The sequence below is a fragment of the Pan troglodytes genome, chromosome 22 (assembly GCF_028858775.2).
Source record: "Pan troglodytes isolate AG18354 chromosome 22, NHGRI_mPanTro3-v2.0_pri, whole genome shotgun sequence".
Taxonomy (NCBI): Eukaryota; Metazoa; Chordata; class Mammalia; order Primates; family Hominidae; genus Pan; species Pan troglodytes.
In genome coordinates this window covers 30310056-30325611 of record NC_072420.2, presented here as the reverse complement: position 1 = coordinate 30325611, position 15556 = coordinate 30310056, and the positions used below count along the sequence as shown (strand labels likewise).

Below are 15556 nucleotides of genomic sequence, written 5' to 3'. Positions count from 1 at the left end.
TTCCCCAATAAATTGTTGTGTGTGCTTTCTAAATAATAATAAAACAACAGGGTTTTTTTCCAGAACAAGTTGAGCTTGGTTTGTTCCCCATTACTTGCTCCCATTGGCAAAGGTGTGTTTGCTGTATGTCGTCAGTTGTGCAGTTTGCTATTTTGAAAATTCTTCTTATTGGTTTAGACAAACACAGTCATTTTGGGCTGAGTTTTAAAAATTACTTTTAGTTTATACCAAGTTACCTAGTTACTATGTGAACCAATTTATCTTTGTGTTCTAAAGTCTAATTTTATAAATAGTTTAAATGATACTCAGAACATTAGTGAAGTGTGCTGGAAAAGGATACCAGAAAGCAAAAATACATTCAAAAAGTAAAAGTGTTCGCCACATTCTAGGCACCATTCTAGGTTCTGGGGGTCCCATACTGAAGAAAACAGATATGGTCCCTGTATTAGTTCATTTTCATGCTGCTGATAGACATATCCAAGACTGGGTACTTTATAAAGAAAAAGAGGTTTAATGGACTCACTGTTCCACATGGCTGGGGAGGCTTCACAATCATGGCAGAAGGTGAAAGGCACATCTTACATGGTGGCAGGCAAGAGAGAATGAGAGCCAAGCAAAACAGGAAACCCCTTATAAAACCATCAGATCTCATGAGAATTATTCACTACCACAAGAATAGTATGGAGGAAACCGCCCCCATGATTCAATTATCTCCCGCCAAATTCCTCCTACAACACGTGGGAATTATGGGAGCTAAAATTCAAGATGAGATTTAGGTGGGGACACAGCCAAACCATATCAGTCCCTGTTCTCACATAATTAATTATAAAACGAAGATGAAAAACAGTATATTACTCAAAGCACGATTAGAACTTCCTCAGAGGAAGTCTAAAGCTGAAGGAGCCCTCAGAAGTATTTAACCTGGGGCTTGGTCAAGAAGGGCTTCCTGGAGAAGGGAATAGCTAACTGAAGATTTGCAGGATCACTCAGATATTATCAGGTGAAAGGAGCCAGGCTGAGGACGCAGCATATTAGAAGGCATGGAAATAAGAGAGAATAGGGCTATTATGTTAGAGGAAAAATGAGTTTGGTGTAGCTAAAATATAAAATGCAAGTAAGTCCGATAGGCCTGATAGGTAGCAGTCACTGTGGCTGAGGGTAGAGGAAGAATTGAAGGAAAGAAGACCATAAGGGAGACTAGAGGGAGGTCACCCAAAATATTCTTTCAGTAACTGCACCAGACCAGAAGCAGAGAGACCACCAGATGAAGGAGGTAATTTTGAAGCACAATCCAAACAGCCATGGATTCAGAAAGTGGTCTCAAAGGAAAATTCCAGGATTCAGGGAGGTGGGAGGAGAGCTTAACTGGAAAATTGAGGTGGCATTCACTGTGTTGGGAACTAATGGAAAGAAATAGGTATTAGTCAGTATTTCATACAACTGGTTGGTTTCTTCAGGATTATTCTACATCTTTAGGAAACTTAATCTAGTCCTTCAAAGTACAAAAATATTTTCAGACATGAAAGGGAAAAATAATGATCTTAAAAATGGCAATAACAATAACAGATATTGGACAAAGGTTTTGCTTGATTGTAATCAATATTCAGATTTCATATCAATCAGAATTTTTATTGACAACAAATAGAAGAAAATCGTTCATTAAAATGCATTAGAAGGCTTAAATTAAACATTTATAAATTGGAGTATGATGAATCTGACCAGCTAAAGATGGTCTAGAATGATAACATATCAGAAGGAGGAAATACAAAGTTTATTCACTTCACTAAAAATTATATCCAAGGCATTCTATTTTACATTTTCTAATATTTTTCTCCCATTTTTAAATTTTTCTCTTATTTTAGAAAATATTACTCTATCTTTTCACATACTATGACAGAAATTTGTGAGAAAAGAAGTACATCAACCTCTAATATCTAAAATATATAGTATATCAATCTGGTTTATGGATATTTTAAGATCCACCAGCCTCTTTCGTCTTCACTTATACATAACTAAATTTTCATTCAATACATATAACACTTGCTATAAACAACTTCATTAAAAAATATATTGAAAAACTGTAGAACAGGACTTTTTTAATGTCAACTATTAAATGTAATGCATAATCACCTTCCTTTCTCCCTGATATTTTCATTCTGAAAGAACATTTGACACATACAAATGTACCTACGTTTCTGTGTGCATCTTTGTGTTTTAGGGTGAAGAAGAGAGTAAGCTAATGAGTTCAGAGGAGAGAAGAAAGTGTAGAGTATCTGGAACCCGGTCCAGAAAAATTCCTGGTAACAACCATTAACCTTGGAGATTTTCATCCCTTTCACTAAAGAACAGTGACTCATACAGAGTTATGTAGAAATCAATGGCGAAGTTAATTAAAAACTAGATTTAACATTTCTTCCTTCAGCAATTTCTTAGTGCTAAAAGAAAAAGATTGCCCAGGTGAGATATTCAGGGAAACAAATGGAGGTCAGCTGTTTTGAAAGATGATGTTCACAGTTAAGATTTATTCTCCTTTCAGATTTCGAATCTGGGCTTCATCTTTATTGTAGGAGAAAAGGCAAGACCCCACAGAGTTGGAGATATAGTGCAGGGCTCAAAGTTTTTTATTCTTAGCCTAAAAGAAGCTGCAGGAAGACAGAAATAAGGAGAAAGTAGCTTAAAGAAAACTAGATGAAGATAAAATAGAACTAACTAGCTTTTTTCCCCCCTCTATCTCAGCAGCTATGGCTTTAATTTAACCCTTTGCCTTCAACAAAAGGACTACATGGGTTCTTAGTCAAGAATCTGCTGAAATTGTTGTTTCAAAGACGGAATAATGTAAAGGGTAACAGCATCAGCTCAGGGAAAGGTAGCTCTGGGAGCTATCCTTATAGTGGGATTTTTAAAGAAACATAAAATCTACCTTTTCTAAAATGTATGGCCCACCAGATGTTCCCCAACATCAGAGAGGCCATGGTTGAGTAAAAATTGGAGCATTGACTGAAGGAAGCCCAAGTGACAATCTGCTTAGTTGATGCCTCCAGCCTAGAAGAATGAGAAGAGAACAAGCATTAACTGGTCAAGGATGTCCAAAGGAAAAAGTGACAAATGTATGCAGGGCTAGAGCAAGCAAGGTAGTGGAATGTCCGGAGAAAGCTCCTATGGATGTGTGGAAGAAGTAATGAAGGGAGAGGCTGGGACCTCAAAGGTACGCTAAGTTCTCAGTTTTGTTCAGGTCTAGTTCTGTATAGGAAGGGGAACTTTTTCTGGTTAGACTGTATTTTTAAAATAATGACAGTGTGGAAGAAAGAAACAGAGGGAAATAGGAACAGTAAATCCACCAGAGTGGAGACAGACCTCCTGTGTTTACAAGTAATAACTCAAAGTCCCATAAGCCTTGGGAGTGAAATGACCAGCATTAAACCATCCTGACATGTGAACATCTAGAAATCCAGAAACAAGCAGGCTGGCTTTGCAGGTGAGTGCACTCTTAGTCATGTCACAGGTGCACTGGAGAGACTTGTGTTTAAGATTTACCCACAAAATATCCAATTAGAGAAGCTTCTTCCATTTTAGAGAGACTGCTTGGTAAATGGAGACTTCAAAATGGATTTGTGTGCAGGTATTGTCTGATGTGTTTGTTTGTTTACAGTTGTATCCTTCTTCCTTCTTTTCCCTCCCCATTTCCCATCCATTTTTCTTTACTGGGAGAGTAACCAGACATTCTAGTTTGCCCAGAACATTAGGCATTAAGCCTGAAATCAAGGTCTATAGGTTAAACACTATTTTCTCTCACAAAAGTGTCCTGATTTGGACAATAAATCATAAGACATTTTACTCATTAGTCCCTAGCTTTCTCTTCTTGGCAGCCACAGAGTTCTACTAATAAAGTTGAAACCTTCACTGATGAAAAAATAGGGGTCTAATCCAAAGGAGCCAACAGAAGGCAAGGGACCTCCACCCTGCATCACAGTAATCCAGGATGACCCCGAGGAGTCAGACCAAACTTGACATTTCATCTGGACTTTATGAGAAATATATACATATATAAAAATGTATATGTATCTTCTATATACAAAAAGAGAAAATACATTGCCTTAGTCTCATTTGGGATACACTCTCAGTAAATTATCAAGCTCACATCATCAGGTAACATTAACAACTGTAATTTCAGCTATCATTTAACAAGGATGTACTAAATCCAAGTGCTTTGCATGTCCTTCACATTTGCTCATGTAATGCTCATAGAAACCCTAAGGTAAATATTATATTTTTAAAAACTGAGGTTCCGAGAGGTTAGATAGTTGTCTAAGATCACTTAACTATAAAGTGGCGAATGGTACAACACTACCCCCCGCCCCGCCACAGCATCAAAACCAGACCCCACTCCCTACTAACCCTTAGAGACCAAGTAGCATTGACCAAACCTATGGAGACCCTGGGCATACATGATCTCGAGTGTCCTCTCAGCCTCAGTGTATGAGGCTGGCACTCTGCATTATCATCTGCATTACACAAAAAGAAACTGAAAGAAAAGACATTAGTAGCTAACCCAAGGACAGACTGCCTGTTGGTTAAAGAACAAGATTCTGACTTCAATCTGTCAGAGTCCAGAGCACGGGTTCTTAACTAAGGCATGTTACAATATTTTTTTTGTTTTAATGCAAATTTTGACTCAATTTTAAAAGAACTATCCATAGGGTAATTAGTTGCCTACCACCATCACTTAGTAAAATAGATGGAAAGATAGCCATCAGTGTTTCCTCAATACAATATTTAAGCATACCAGTGCATTGCCAAGGTGCTTAAGTAGGAAAATGTCATTTCTAACCTTAATATTTAATAAAATAAAGTGCCCACCACTTAGTCTTTGGAATAGTTGTGCTACTGATTTATTACTTCTCATTCCTAAAGCGAGCCATTCAAGTCATATGGACGTCATGATGTGATAATTCCAGTGAGTGTCTCAAACTTTACTGTTTCCAACGGTCTCATAGGAGACTATTATATTGTAAACTTCCAGCTGATTATAAACTTCTAGAAGGGTTAATCCGAATATTCCTTTTAAATTCCAATCACTCTATATAAATTGTTCATCCTCTTGCATACAGTACGTAATAAATGCAGACTTACTGAATAAAGAATGGACAACCCCTTAAGCAAATGCCACACAGACACCTGCCACAGATTTTGAACAAAATATAGTCCCTGCCTTTGATAATATTAGAATTAAATAGGTAACATTTCAAATCTGATGCTTTGTTGAGACACTTGATTTTTATAGACCATGATTGTGGATGTCATTGAGTTTTCCTCAGATTTGCATCTCCATCTGCCCACAGGAAATACATACTGGTAAATTCTCCAGTCAGAGACCAGGAAAGTCTAGCAATTTCTGGAAAAGAAAGCACACACACACAAAACATAAAGATTTTCAGGTAACCAACATTAGAGAGAATTTGGAATGCATTCATAATGTCTTCAGTACTTGTGGATTTCTCATTAAGCTACTTTCAGAACATCTCTGAAGAGGCAGCTGTTTGTGTTGTCTTCATGATGAATTCTGTATCTAGAGCAGCAAATTAAAATGAGATCATTTTTAATAAAGCCATGCCAAGATTTAAAAGTAATTTGGTGGCATTAAGCATAATAAACCAAATTACAGTGATAAAAGAAACATTTTCATTAAAGTTCTAAAAAAATGACACTCAAAACTCCAATGTAGGGATAGAACTGAGTCTTCATTGTCTCAAGGGAACCAAAATAACAAATGACAGCTAGAATGTTGAGCTAATCATAACAAATATATAATTAGTTTTGACCTTTTCATAACATCCCAACAAATAAGTGATTCATAAGCATGCATGTTGCAAATGAAATTAATTGCAAGGGTATTTTTCACTGAAATGTTTAATGATCTCATCATACAGATTTCCTGGATGATTTCCTTCTAACTTCCTTCTGAGAATTAGAGGCCATGCAACAGGTTAATTTTATCGAACAAGAACAATCCATTATCTCCATGTGTACCTGGCTCATGTTTTCCCGTTTTTGTGGAAGTTTCATCTTTCCTCCCCTCCCTTCCCACCTCCATCTCTCCAGATCCAAACTTGACTTAAAGACCCAACATCAAATGCCACTGACTGTATGAAACTTTCCCTGATTTTTTCCCATGTCTCTTCAGTGATCTTTATCTGACTTTAGATGGTTTGATATTAAAGTTATTTGGTTTATGTTGGCAACTGGTATAAGCCTCTTGTTTCACATCTAAATCAGCCTTTCCACCACCACTCCCAGTGACTGGTTCACACGATGCAAGATGTTATACCTGCGCAAGTGTGTCCAACCAAGGCCATTAAATTACCTCCCAAATATAAACCTTCAACCCTCTCCTCTCCCATTCTGAAATTTTCCTGAAGAGAACTTGGATTTATATTTTCCCTCACTATCTCCCTCTTTATATTTTTCAAATCTGATTTTTCTCCCAAAATACGTAACAAACTTTGCAAGTTCCCAGACACTCACAAACAAATCAGATCTTCCAAGCAAGGATCCATGTCTGAGGAGATTCTGTTAAGGTGGAAGTGTCTGTATTTGCCTTGGATATCTCAGAAGTCATTCGTGAAATAAAAGATAGAAGTCTCACTCATACCTTAAAATCATATAACATGTTAGCACAGTACCTATGCACTCAAAAAATGCATTTACTCAAAAATTCAGGACTAATAAACTAATAAACTAAAAAAGAAGAAGAAGAAGAAAGGAAGAAAGGAAGGAGGAATGGAGAGAAGGGAAGAAGAGTGGGTTCCTAGGATGAGTTAAGGAGCAGCTAGCTCCACATTTATAAGAGTGATAGACTGGCATGTAGACATGGGTGGATCTGTTACCACTGAGAAGGAAAAAGGAGGGGCTTATGCTGTAACCTGAAGGAAATAGATTGGGACTGTGTTGGATCCTCCTGATAGTAGTGATAAAATGCTAACATCAGTTATCAAAGGTTACTAATGCTGCCTCCTTGAAAGGATTACAGGGGTTCTTATTTGTCTAAGATGGTTAAAATATTGTGCCTCTTTAAGATGAAAAGATGAGCTGTGAGAACTACCAAGCACCTAGCCAGTTTTACTGCAAGGTAGCTTCGAGTATCCCACTTTCTAAACAATGCACAAAACACACAGCCAGGTTCATCTTTCAGGTCTACATCACTGCAACCATGCTCCTGCTGCCCTTTCCTACTCCCCAACCCACAAAAGCAGAGATTTACCAAGGGCCAAGCATGAGAGTCCTTCCACATTATCCACCTATCGGAGAGTGGTGGCTTTTCCCTATGGAGGAGGGAGGGATGTACTCCCAACCACCATCACTAATCACATTCAGGGAGCTCCAAGCAAATTTGTCTAAGAGAATAGGAGGTGTTCAAGCAGGAAAGATGAGCATTTTACTCCCCCATCAGATGCTCCTGCAGCAAACTAGCTGAGATGACCCCATACCCATGATTCTTCAGCATGGGGACACATGGGGACAGTTTTGCTATGTGCACAGAATGAACAGCTTAATCAGAGGAAAGAGCTGGGGCTTGTCATGAATATCTTCTTTCAAACTACCATTTTTACAAGTGCATTATTCTTCACTTCAGATCTTCCAAATGACACATTATTACCCTTAATCACAGGATCAAGAGAAGCGACAGTGGCATTTTCCACCTCACATGTATTGAGAATGAGATTGTGGCCCTGTGACAACAGGTTTTCCATTCCTGAGCTGCGCTCTAAAAATCTTCAATCCAAATCACATTGCTTTTATGGTTAAAAATTATTTATGCAGCTATGAATCATGAAAAGGTGGTAATTTTGCTAAGCCAAGGATAAATAGATTCTTTCTTTTACTGAGAGTATAACTAGAACACTGAAGAGTTTTAGTGAGAACAGGGGAAGTCTATTTATGATCAAAATAGTATTAAAGCTCTGTTTTTCTATGGGTAAGATTTGGTGTCAACTCTATAGCTGACTGTCTAAAAGAGTTCCAAGATCATCAGCTCAGCTTACTTTGGTGGTTCTCTGAGACTTTTAAAGGAACTGGACAGGAGATAGATACTTCAGAAGCTGGCTGGAGCACTGCAGAATGTTTGTTGGTCTTCAGGTGAGATTTTTGACTTTATTTCTCCCCATGAGATTCTTTAAGGTTGGCTAGACCACTTCAATCTTTCTTTCAAGAGTCAAAAGTAATTCTGGAATCTGGGTTTTATTCTTTCATTAACTCATTTTTTTACCTTTAGGCAAATCATACGATTTTCTCACCTGAACATCATGGCAAGAACCCACTGTCACAGTCAATGGGGCAATGGAGGCAGTGTTATGAAGACCTATTCCCTGAGTGGAGGGTAGGTCCAAGGGTAGCAACAATGGGGATCTGTCACTAGCCCTAAGCACGAAGGAGCAAGAGGAAGGGACAAATACTAGAATCTTCAGGCTCCCTTAAAAAAAGGGCCACCCAACAGGAGCTATGGCCTGAAGTAGAGAAATTCATTCATTGGAAACATGAGGTCCTGATGAGATGAAGCTCATGGAACCATGAATTTTACTTGATATGGTTTGGCTCTGTGTCCTCACCCAAATCTCATGTTGAATTATAATCCCCAGTGTCGGGGGAGGAACCTGGGGGAGGTAACTGGATCATGGGGACAGATTTCTCTCTTGCTGTTCTCATGATAGTGAGTGAATTCTCACAAGACATGGTTGTTTAAAAGTGTGTAAGGCTGGGTGCAGTGGCTCACACCTGTAACCCCAGCATTTTGGGAAGCCAAGGTGGGTGGATCACCTAAGGTCAGGAGTTTGAGACCAGCCTGGCCAACATGGCAAAACCCTGCCTCTACTAAAAATGCAAAAATTAGCCAGATGTGGTGGCGTGCACCTGTAGTCTCAGCTACTTAGGGGGCTGAGACACAAGAATTGCTTGAACCCGGGAGGCAGAGGCTGCAGTGAGCCAAGATTCTGCCACTCCACTCCAGCCTGGGCAACAGAGCGAGACTCCATCTCAAAAAAATAGTGTGTAGCACTTACCCCTTTACTCTCTCTCTCCCACCCTACCATGTGAAGAAGGTGCTTGCTTCCCCTTCACCCTTCCACCATGATTGTAAGTTTCCTGAGGCTTCCCCAACCATGTGTTCTATACAAATTCTGGAACTGTTAGTCAATTAGACCTCTTTTCTTCATGGATTACAAAGTCTTGTGTGGTTACTTGCAGCAGTGTGAGAACGAACTAATATAGAAAATTGGTACCAGAGAAGTAGGGCATTGCTAAAAGATATCTGAATATATGGAAGCAACTTGGGAACTGGGTAATGGGTAATGGGCAGAGAATGGGTAATGGGTAATGGGCAGAGAATGGAACAGTTTGCAGGGGTCAGAAGAAGACAGGAAGATGAGGGAAAGTTTGGAGCTTTCCTAGAGATTTGTTGGATGGTTTTGAACAAAATGCTGATAGTGATATGGACAACGAAGTACAGGCTGAGGAGGTCTCAGAGGAAGATAAGGAACTTATCGGGAGCTGGAGTAAAGGTCACTCTTGCTATGCTTTAGCAAAGAGACTTGGCATTGTGCCCCTGCTCTGGGGATCTGTTAAACTTTGAGCTTGACAGAGATGATTTAGGGTATCCGGCAGAAAAAATTTCTAAGCAGCAGTGTTTAAGATGTGGCCTGGCTGTCTCTAGAAGCCTATGCTCATCTGCATAAACAAAGAAAATTTATATTTAAAAGGGAAGCAGAGCATAAAATTTTGGAAAATTAGCAGCCCAGCCGTGTGGCAGACAATAAAAACTCATTTTGTAGGAAAGAACTCAAGCTGGCTGCAGAAATTTGCATAAGTAAAAAGGAGCTGAATGTTAATAGCCAAGAAAATGGGGGAAATGCTTCCAGGACATTTCAGAGACCTTTGCAGCAGCCCCTCCTATCACAGGCCTGGAGGCCTATAAGGGAAAAATAATTCTGTGGGCCAGGCCCAGGGCACCCCTGCTCTATGCAGCCTCAGGACATGGTGTCCTTCATCCTAGCTACTCCAGTTCCAGCCATGGCTAAAAGGGGCCAAAGTACACCTCAGGCTGTGTACTTCAGAGGGTGCAAGCCCCAAGTCTTGGCAACTTCCACATGGTGTTGGGCCTGCAGGTGCACAAAAGGCAAGAGCTGAAGTTTGAGAGCCTCCGACTAGATTTCAGAGAATGTATGGAAATGCTTGGATGTCCAGGCAGAAGTCTGCACAGTGGTGTAGCCCTCATGGAGAACTTCTACTAGGGTAGTGTAGAGGGAAAATATGGGTTTGGATCCTTCACACAGAGTCTCCACTGGGGCACTGCCTAGTGGAGCTGTGACAAGGGGGCCACTGTCCTCCAGACCCCAGAATGGTAGATTCCTCAACAGCTTTCACTGTGTGCCTGGAAAAGCCACGGGTACTCAACACCAGCCTGTAAAAGCAGGCATAGGGGCTGTACCCTGCAGAACCACAGGGGCGGAGCTGCCTAAGGCCTTGGGAGCCCAACCCTTTCACCAGTGTGTCCTGGATGTCAGATGTGGAGTCAAAGGAGATTATTTTAGAGCTTTAAGATTTAATGACTGCCCTGCTGGCTTTGGGAATTGCATGGGGCCTGTAGCCTCTTTGTTTTAGCTAATTTCTCCCTTTTGGAATGGGAGCATTTACCCAGTACATGTACCCCCATTTTATGTTGAAATTAACTAAATTGTTTTTTATTTTACATCCTCATAGGCAGAAGGAACTTCCCTTGTCTCAGATGAGATTTTGGACTTGTACTTTGGAGTTAATGCTGGAATGAGTTAAGACTTTGGGAGACTGTTGGAAAGGCATAATTGGCTTTGAAATGTGAGAAAGACATGAGATTGGGAGGGACCAGGGGTAAAATGATATGATTTGGCTCTGTGTGCCCACCCAAACCTCATGTTGATTTGTAATCCCCAGTGTTGAGGGAGGGGCCTGGTGGGAGGTGATTGGATCATGGGGGTGGATTTCCCCCTTGCTTCTCATGATAGTGAGTTCCCATGAGATCTGGTTGTTTAAAAGTATGTACAATTTCCCCCTTCACTCCCTCTCTCCTGCTTTGCCATGTGAAAAAGGTACTTGCTTCCCCTTTGCCCTTCTGCCATGATTGTATGTTTCCTGAGGGCACTCCAGCCATGCTTCCTGTACAGGCTGCTGTACTGTGAGTCAATTAAACCTCTTTTGTTTATAAATTACCCAGTATCAGGTAGTTCTTTATAGCAGTGTGAAAATGAACTAACACATCACTCTTTTCCAAGTCTCTGACCTCTGGTCATGCCCCATATTGGCTTAATCCAACCAGAACCCATATTTGGCTCACTGGTCAAGGAAGTCCAGTGATTCTGACTCTAAATGTCAACCACCTAGAACAAATTGGAAAATTGATATGGAGGTGCAAACAAAGAACTAAAATTCTTCTTTTATAATAGGATTTATGTGGATCCATAAGTAATAAATACTATTCAAAGCTACAATATCATCAAAGTGAAATTCAATATGTCTTCTGATATCTACTTTAATACATGTGGAGTCTCTGATGTTATAGTTTGCTTCTGGGAGAGAGAAGAGGAGTAAAATAAAATCAACAGGGGGAATTCTAGAAGGGGAAGGAGAAAAAACTAAGTTCAAGGTTCAGAATTTGAAATTAAATAGAACTGGGATGAGTCTCTGCTCAGCAGCTTACTACACATGTGAGCTTGAATAAGTTTCTTTACCTCTCTCTGGACCTCAGTTTTCTCATATCATCAGTGAGACTATCAAGGGTACATATGTCATGCCTGACAAAATATTACTTTTTTATTATTACTATTATTACTATTAAGTCAGAAGTCAATACAAAGAGAAAGCAACACCTCCAGGGACTCTCTAGCTTGTTTCAAAATAAAATCATAGCGAAACAATGGGCACCCATGAGGTTCCCTTATGTTGCTCACAATTAAAATACAATACTCAGTGGTCAAAGGACCTGCACACTAAAGAATCATATAAAATGATGTTTCTCCAAGCTCTCATAGGGATGCCTCACGTTCAATGTCATCTTTAAATTGCAACACACCTTTTTGGAGGACATCAAAGCCAAATAAGCTGTGATCTACTTCCAAAGAGCAGGAAGGTTTTGTCCTAAGCTTATAGTATCCTGAAAGCCCCAAAATATACCAATATGTGGAGTGTATCTGGTCCTATCAACAAGTCTCCATCCAGGGTCCTGCCATGAAATACATGACACACTAAGGAATTAATAAAGAGGGTTTATTAAAATAACTATTGACAGAAGTAAAGGCAAGATTTAGGCAAACCAGTAAGGGCTGGCACTAACATCAAAATGATAACATTAGCAACATGGCATTAACAACAAAAATGATAACTTTCTGAGGTAATGCATTTGTTAATTAGCTAAACTTAGCCATTCCACAATGTATATGTTTCAAAACATGGATTTCATATATGATAAATACACTTTGTATGTTAATTAAAAAAATATTTAAAAATAAAAATAGATGATGTGGTCGAATCACATCATCTTATGGTATTTAACATCCATAAGCCAGAAGGGGCAGCTAGAATGAATGATGTTTCCATAAAATACCCACCAAATAGAAGTTGTGGCTATCAGTAGAAGAACACAGCCTCTGTTGACACCACTTTAAGATGGGAAGGGGGAGTGGTATGGAACATTATGCAATTAGACTTCCCACTGGACAAACCCAACTAGAAGCCACAGGGCCAGAGAACGTCAGTGAGTGGAACATTCTGAGAGGTCAGGTTTCTTCCAATATACAGAAAGCAAGGCAAGAAAACACACAAAATGAATTGCAGGGATTATAAAGAATCACTACCACAAGCTCTGTGATATCACATAAAAACTAAGACCACATGCAAAATTATTCATAAGAAGATGTAAGCCACATTCAGACCCAGAGGATTATTGCCCATTCTTGAGAGAACACCAATGAATAAAAATGCCCAACATGTTTTAATAGAACTTGTTGAATCACTTGGCCAAAAAGCAGAAAGGATGTCATAATGTTCTGCCTCTTTAGCAGATATTTCAAAATATTCTGGGCTGGGCTTCAATGCTATTCCAGAGTCCAAGCTCACACCAGGTCTTACAGCTGATCCATGTCTCTTTTATTCCCTACTAAAGTAATTAAGAGATATATGACTTGAAGCTGAGCCCAAACTCTCTTCAGCCAGTTGGCACCATAACTGGAAGAACTACTCATTGTTTATATTGTACAATAGACACAAGAGTAATACCCATGGCTTTTGTGGGACTTCAGCAAATAGTCCCTCCCTGAAAATGCTGACAATAGAGGGTCCATTGGTGTAGCTAGTATTGGTCTCTGGCTTTTTTTTCTATTCAGCCCACCTGGTATCTGAATACAGTTTTTCTGGAAAAGCATCTTATTGTTGTAGCTACCCGAACTAAAATGTTGGTAAGCCTGTCTTTTCATGTCAGTAATTTAAGTGACTTTTTTCCCTCTTCTTACTTCTCTGAACTTTTCAAAATTTTCATTATTTAAAAATGAAAAAATAATTTTTATTAAAAACTGAGTCTTAATGTTTCAAAAACTTGCAAAAGCAGTTTATGTAAGTGCCTAGAAACTTTATATGGAGAGAGATGGAGGATAAAACAGAAGATTGAAATTAATTATGGCCCTGTTTTTGTAGGCCTAATTTTCAATGGTTCTGCATTCAGTGGCAAGAACACTTGCATTATCTTTGAGGGTCATAATATATCATGAACAACCTGGGTGTATCTCAGGAATGCAAGGAGTTTTCAAGTGCAAAGTGGGCCAGTATAATAGCACATTTGCAGACTTAAGAAAAAAAGATGTATTGTTATCTCAAGGAAAATAAAAGCACTGAATAAAGTCCTATTTCTATTCTAATATTTTGAAAGTCTCTGATGTGAGAAAAATCAAAAGAAACTCCCTTAACATACTAAAGATTAAATACTAAAATCTAAAGACACCAAACATTATGCATGTAAGAATTTTAATTGTATTTTCTATAGGAAGGAGAACAAAACAAGGATATTCATTAACAGAGCAACTATTTAGTCTAGCACTAGAGAGAAGGAATTATTATAAAAAAGAGAGCATTTATAAGGACTATGAAGAGAGATAAAATGTTATTATTTCTATGTGTTGTGATCATCTACCCAGACAAATCAACAGTCTCAATAGACTATTGAAACTAATGAGAGTTTATCATGGTTGCCAGATATGCAGCCAACCCAACTACAAAAATCAATAGCATTGCTCTACACCAACAATAACTACTTGGAATATGTAATATAAACAGGATCTTATTCATAATAACAATAAAAACTATAAACAGTCTTAAAACTAAGTTAACCAAAAACTCACGAGAACATAATCAATCCCATTTTAAAATGCTAATAAAGGACAAAGAAGGTGAGTTGACTAGGTAAAGACAAAGTCCAAGCTCCGGGGTGAAACGACTATATTATAACGATGTATTGGTCTCCAAATTAATCTACAAATCTAACAGCAACCGAGTCAAAATTATAGTGGTATTTCTTTAACAAACTGGATCAACATACTCCAATACCTACATAAAATAATAAAAGCCCACATGTAGCTAAACCAGCTGTCTTAGTCCTTTTAGTGTTGCTGTAACAGAATACCCGAGGCTGGGTAATTTATTTTAAAAAAAAAAAAAAAAAAAAAAAAGGTTTATTTGGCTCATGATTCTGGTGGCTGGAATTCCCAAGAGCATGGCACTGGCATCTAGTATCAGCTTCTGGTGAAGGCCTTGTACTGAATGAGTCAAGTGGAAAGGTGAGCAGGCATGTGCAAAGACACCAAACACAAGGAGCAGCCTTGCTTTATAACAATCCGTTCTTGGGGAACTAATCCATTCCTGCAAGAACAAGAACTCATTCACTCCTGAGAGATGACAATAGTCTATTCATGAGGGTTCCACCCCCATTACTCAAATACCTCACACTGGGCCTGGCTCCCCAACACTGCTGCATTGAGGATTAAGCCTCAATGTGAATTTTGGTGGGAACAACCATATTCAAACAATAGCGCCAATCTTTCAAAAGAAGAGGAAAGAGGAAACCTAATGTACCTGATATTGACATACCTCAGAGGCACAGAAAGGTAAATCAGAATAGTATTGGCAAAAAAAAAAAAGACAAATTAAACATAGGGCAAAATAGAACTCAGAGACAGTTGCACAAATATGTGGGAAGTTAATATATGAAAAGGCTAGAACCATAAATTAGTGAATACGGGGCAGATGGTTCAATAGATGATGCAGTCATAAATGTTCTAACCACAAAAATGATAACTTTCTGAGGTAACGCATATCTTAATTATCTAAACTTAGGCATTCCACAATGTATATATGTTTCAAAACATAGATTTTGTATATGATAAATACTGCTTTATATGTTAATTTTTTAAAAAATATTTAAAAACAAAAATAGATGATGTAGTCAAAAATGATTTTTTATATGGAGAAAATAAAATTGACTCCCTAC

The 15556-nt window shown here is 38.7% G+C and overlaps 1 protein-coding gene across 6 annotated transcripts in view; it reads right to left on the bottom strand.

Moving 5' to 3' along the window:
* Positions 1-15556, bottom strand: part of BACH1 (BTB domain and CNC homolog 1) — a 451645-nt gene that overhangs the window by 213511 nt on the left and 222578 nt on the right. The gene's annotated exons all lie outside the window — the stretch shown is intronic.